Raw genomic sequence first — 6,471 nt, forward strand, 5'->3', positions numbered from 1 at the left:
TCATTTAGTTCTTATGTTTCAATGTATTTGTTTTATCCCCAAATTTGGCGTTGTATTTGGAATGGCTTATACCTATCCTCTTATTTAAATTGAAAAAATGTGGACATGACCTACAATTATCATTTCACTTCCCTTGTGTTATTTTTGTAGAAATAAGGACACACATACCAATTTGAAACATGTTATTTGGATTATATTGTACTTCTCTTTAACATCTCCCGAGTTTTGCCATGGATCACGAAAATCTGGCCCTGTATCCTGGTTGGTAGTTCGGAAGTGTCCTTGAGAAGGCGGTCAGGGTTACAATCTATTGAAGAGTAACAACGAAACAAAAAAACCCACTTAACTTCACTGCCCATATGCAGACAGTTCCTTGCCATTAGTTAATGCTTGATCTTAGTTGTTTAATTTGGTTGTTTTTATCTCATGCTTTTACTGTGATTGTCATTGTGAAATCACTGAAATGTATTTTGTCCCATTCCTTTTGGATCTGCAATATAGGACCAGAGCCAATGGAAATATGTACAAGCTCAACGTCCTTGCCTTGCAAAATTCCTAACAGTGATGACTGAGTGGCCATAACTCTGAGGGTTGGATGCATCTCTCTATTGTTCACTTTTGTTTTGTAAGTTAACGAAGTTTTTGCTTGTTTGTCACGCACTTATTTCTTTGTTTTTTTTGCAGGTTTTTGCATGTGCATGGAGTCCAGTGGGTTCGCTTCTTGCCTCAGGGTGACTGGGTGAGTACATTATCCTGTTCAAAGTGACTATTCCGTGTAGTTGAAGATCCCAATTTCGTTGCTTCTTTTCTAATGCATTACTACAGAAACATCAGCGTGGTTTCACAATCTTAGATCATATAGAAGGTATTTTGAAATGCACTTGGTCTTGGTACTTTCCATGAGTCCCCTTGAGTGGACCATGGAAGGGAGCAAAACCTTCATAGACCATTTATCCGTTTAGCTAGGACAAGAATCTAATTTGATTATTTTACTATGTGATGATAAAAAAAACAAAAAATGTTAGCGAACAAAACAGACTTGGTTTGAGCCACGTACCCTCCTTCCCTTTCCAATAGCTCGATAATTTCGCTCAACTTTTCATAAATCTTGTCAGATAGTTGATGAGGGCTGTACTGTCATACCCTCGATTTTCAACATATTAATAATGACTTTTAATAAACAAAATCTCTCAAATACACACTACCCAAAAGATACTTCATTCCCATAATTTGCTAGTTAAGTTCAAAGGTTACATCCTCGGCTTGACGCTCCAAATTAACATAATACTTATACTAAAGGAAGGAGTTAAGAGTTTACAATCATCCATAGTCAAAACGAAATGATAATTGAAATTACAATTACATCTCAAAAGAGATTTTACAAAAAGATGCTAAAGTAATTTCCCGCGTTAGTTTTCAAAAAAATGGTCAATCATGCACTCCATTTACGTCATGTCAATGCCCCTGCGGTGTACCTGAAAATGATAATAGGGTTGAGCAAACACACGCCCAGTAGAGAATTCTATACTCATGCTATATGTCAATGAGATGATCATGCACCAATAGGAAGATATATAGATAAGAGATCAAGAATTCAACGTGATCAACGAGCATATGAAACGACAAGCCGAAAACGAATCAATCATCTAGTTCTCCGTTACATTCAAGGTGTCCCGTGTTTCATAGTTAATAAGTCTTTTGTTCCAAGTGCACATTCCGGGTATTTGGGACCCCGTTCATTCCCTGCCAGTCATCACACCAATAGGTGGACCCGTTCATTCCCTGCCGGTCATTGCGCCAATAGGTGGACCCGTTCATTCCCTGCTGGTCATCGCGCCAATAGGTGGACCCGTTCATTCCGGGTATTTGGGACCCCGTTCATCCCCTGCCGGTCACCACGCCAATTGACGGGCCCGTTCAAGTTTCCTTCAACCGTTTCATTACTCATGTCATCGATTCTTATTACATCACCAAGTCACAAAGTTCACAACTTGCATTCGGTGTTCATGTGCTCTATTTCAATCATATTCCTCACATAAAGTGTCTTAAGTTCTTGGTTCGACATTCGGCAATCATATACATCAAGCTATCGTCACACTTCCCATTAAATGTGAATTAAAGCCCTTGAACTCGTAAAGATACATACGATGGAAACGAACCACGACATTAGAATATGAGAACAAGAGTTTTTACAAAATCTGCAGTGGCTACAGGTAGGACCAAAAACGGACTACGGGTAGCGGAACAAATGCTCAGTTTCTGATCAGTGGCTATGGGTAGGACCAAAAACGGACCACGGGTAGCGCCTGGAAATGTTAGTGCGTTACACAGTTTTTAAGGGCCAACAATACACTTCAAAACAACGATCAGACCCGAGATTTAGGCACAAATTCAACTCATCAACGCATAGAACAAGTAAGAAATCTCTACCTCGAGTCAAAGATTGAAACCCACTTGGCTTGAGCTAGCCCTAGCTCTACAAAGGTTGAAAGCGAGCAAGATACGCCTCCTTTGAGCTTGAACGAACGAAACCCGAGGCCTAGAACACTTGAGGATGTCGATTTTGTGGAGGGTTTGGGTGGATATGAAGTGGTGGAGTGAGTTTGAGAGAGAGAGAGAGAGGGGGCCGAATATATATAGAGAGAGAAAAAAAAAGTTGGGGAGAAAGAGAGGGGTGTGTGTGTGTTATACATGCACTCCCCTATATATACCACTATACAAACAAATTACACAAGTACCCCTTCTACTAACGATGTCATCACATTAACCCCGCATCAAATAAGCACATCTTTCACATTAAATCCGTAATTTAACGTTTACTAAACATAGGAATTATTGTTATTAAAAAAAAAATACAAGTCTCTACATGTACCTTGGAATCAACATGAGAACCTTGTTTCAAACCTCGATCCAACTGCAAGCCGGATCTTTCTTCTACTGTTTCCCCTTCATCGTCATTCTAACTTTCGCCACATCATCCCATCTACTTGTTGTAGCAAAAAATTAAGTACATAATTCTACGGAGTCTCTGGATCCAATTCTAGAAGCTTCCGCGCTGCAATTTCTCCTAATTTTTTTATTGGAGTGAACGCGACAAGCCCCTAAAATAGCACGCCATATTTCAGCAGTAGTAGGTCCTGTCTGCGTTCTTTCAACAATCTGAAATGCTTGTTCTAAGTGATTTGCACAACCAAAAAGATCAACCAGACACAGTCTTTGATACGTCAGTTACTTTACAACCCTAAACTGCAAGCTGCATGTTCACTTCCATTTGATGAAGCTAAATTGTGGCAAGGCCAAAGTTGCCTTGAACTAAAGCAGCAGATTCAAAAGTAATTTCAAAATATTAGGTTTCTCTGTGATATAATACACTTTCGTCTCATTTGCTTTGGACAAGATGCTCAGAGTAGTAAATTCAGATGATTATGTGTTTCTTCAATGCTGCAGTTATGTTATCTGCTACTTATATCTATTAACAAAGGAATGATTGATATTTGTGTTACTTGGTCTGCTATACTATTTAGGATTATGTTATATTCTTTCCATCTACCAATTAATTATTAGGAGTATATTTTTTGTTGCTTTTCTCATGAGTATGTCTTCATTTTGCAGTGCCCTAATAGATTGTGTGGGATGTGAAAAGTGTTGCCTCTAGGGAAAGCTTCAGGTTCTTGGTCTCGGTACTGCCCAAAGATTCTCTTCTCTGTCAATGGTCAAAACCAACCTCATCAGATTGCAAGCTTCTGTATCCCTATAATGGTTTCTTCTTTTTATTTGGAATAGTAAGTTCATCTCTCTTTGTTTCTCAAACTTTTGGCAGTCTTTACACCTGCATTTGTAAAAAAAATGAGGTGATTGCCTTGATAAATCTACTCATTCGACTTTTTGAATCTGTCAAACTCATAAAAGATATGGGGCCTAAAGCTGAGGACTATAAATGGAGGTTGTTCTTTGAGCCAACTACACAAGAAAATTTTCTTGGCAAAGAATCTGGGAGTCAGTGATTGAGCTTCGGTATTACCTACTTACTATCCACGGCCTGTGGTACATCATTAAACTGTATAGTTTTTTTGCTTTTGTTTTTCCTGGACGAACAGTAAAAGTTTTGGTCTCCTAGAATCTAAATGACTTCTGAAATGATTTTTTTTCCAGGCTAAGGAAGCCGCCATTGTGACACATCTTGTAATATTCTAATGAATCAATTTTGAAGGCAATGTTTGGACAAAATGAACTTAGAGAGTATAGAGCAGGGTTAAGAAGAGGAAGTCGAAGGCATATAGACACAAATATATGTACAGGACAAAGCTGAGTAAATTTTAGAATTTAAAATCAATACTTAATGGATCAGATCATTTTGAATTTCACGTTAGCATGTGATAGAAGGTTTTGGTTTTTGCATTTGAACGATTGTATAAACAAATCAATGATCATTTTAATCTGTCCAACTGTTGAGGTGGTAGCCCAATTGGCAGGGCTCACTACCCTCCTCGACGGAGACATGGGTTCGAGTCCCGACAGGTGGCTTGGCCTCACGTCTGCGGATGAGTCTTTGGACCATTGAGGGGGGGGAGCTTATGTTAATTGTGCACCAGGTGGTGCCATGTTGATGGCCTGTCCTCCCAGACGGTCGCTATGGCTCGAACTGGACATTCCATTGGCGGGCAAGGAGCCCCTATGGTCACGCTCAAGTAAGGATGGCAATCGGGGCGTTCGGGGCGGATATGGGGAATTCCGTACCCGATCCCCGAAACCGAACCTCTACCCATATCCGCCCCGTCACCCGAACGGGGAGAGCAAGAAGAAACCATAACCGAACCATTCGGGGTTCGGGTAATCCCCGAACCAATTGGGTACCCGAACCAAATGACAACTGCTATGGGCAGACCTGAAAATTTCGTCCGATTTCAAGTTCTTGGGGTGGGTTCTGATCGATGAGAGAAGAAAGAGGGAGTAACAGAGAGAGAGAGAGAAGTACGTACTGTACGTATGTTTGAATGTCGCCGGAGCGGCCGATCTCCGAGGCGTTCGATCTGTGTATTCGACCGAATATTTTGCTTGACGACATTGGAGAAGGTGGGTGGGGGTGTCTCATGTATGTGTGATTGAGAGAGAGAGAGAGAGAGAGGAGACGACGAGCGGCGGTGAGGCGGCGAAGGGTTGTCTGCAACGCAGTAAGAGAGGAGGGGGTGGGTTTGACTGTTTGGTATGATCGTATGAATCTGTAGCTGTCAATTAAAGAAAAAGGTTATCACACTCCAGGCCCTTAAACCTTAACACATGCAACAATTTAGTCCCTAAATTTCCAGACATATGCACTTCGACCACTGGACTCCTATACATATATATATTTCGGTTCGGTTCGGTTCGGGGATCTGCTAAACCATACCCGAACTGATACCCGTTCGGGTATCCAAGGCCTCAACCATACCCATACCCACGGGGAATTTTTCGGTTATGATTCGGGGAAAATTTTCGGTTACGGTTCGGGTACCCATCGGTTCGGTTCACTTTGCCATCCCTACGCTCAAGGGGGGTTGCTATGCTAATTGCCCCTTCCCACCCTTTTTGCTTATAAAAAAAAAAACTGTTGAGTAATGGATATGTGCTATTTCTTCACTATCGTTTAGCTCTTCCTGTCTATTAAGAACCATTTTCGACTATTCCATGTTAAAATTGTTACTTTGTGGGGTTTTTTTTATCAGTTAAAGTTTATTGCTACACTTCCATTATTTGTGCCTGTTTTTGTTAATGATATGACTTTACACTTCTTTTAGGAATAATAATGTCAATGACTCAATGGCATGTTTGGGAGAGGATCTTCCAAATTTTTTTGAGAACATGAACTCTTGAAAAAGCATATTAATAAGTACACAATTGAAAGACATTTGCAACAAGAAAAATTTGTCACCTCTTTTTCAAGATAAAGGTGTTAATTAATACTACTGATTGATAACCGATAGCGGGATTTTTGGCGTTGAGGGCTCACTAGTACCTAGCTTGTCGGTGATATTGTTCTCTCGTCCAGGGCTCACCGACGTTTGGCTTATGGGACAGTCCATAGGATCTGTTTTCTTTGCTTGTGGTTGCTTCTTGTCTTGATTTCCATTAGGTTTGTTGTGATTGAAGAGCTCTCGAAGCCGTTCTTTGGGAACATCAGTTTGGACTCCAAGGTGATGTGATTATTGCCTATATAGAAGTATGTGTGTAGTTGTGAATTGGGTGCTTGACGTAATAACTTTGATGGTTACTTTAATTTAGAGAAGAGGGTTTTGTAGTTGATTATGATATGTGGGTTTTATTTGATTGGACTTTCTTTGTTGTTGATATTTTGATGCAATTATATGTACTTAATATCGGTTCTTTAAATGTTTTAGGTTGCAGCAGCCAAGGCGACAACAGAGGAAACATATGACATCATCAAAAAAAGGTTAGAAATTTCTATAAATCTCTTTACTGTTTGTTTTTCGAGAG

Source organism: Rhododendron vialii, chromosome 5a, assembly GCF_030253575.1.
Source record: "Rhododendron vialii isolate Sample 1 chromosome 5a, ASM3025357v1".
Taxonomy (NCBI): Eukaryota; Viridiplantae; Streptophyta; class Magnoliopsida; order Ericales; family Ericaceae; genus Rhododendron; species Rhododendron vialii.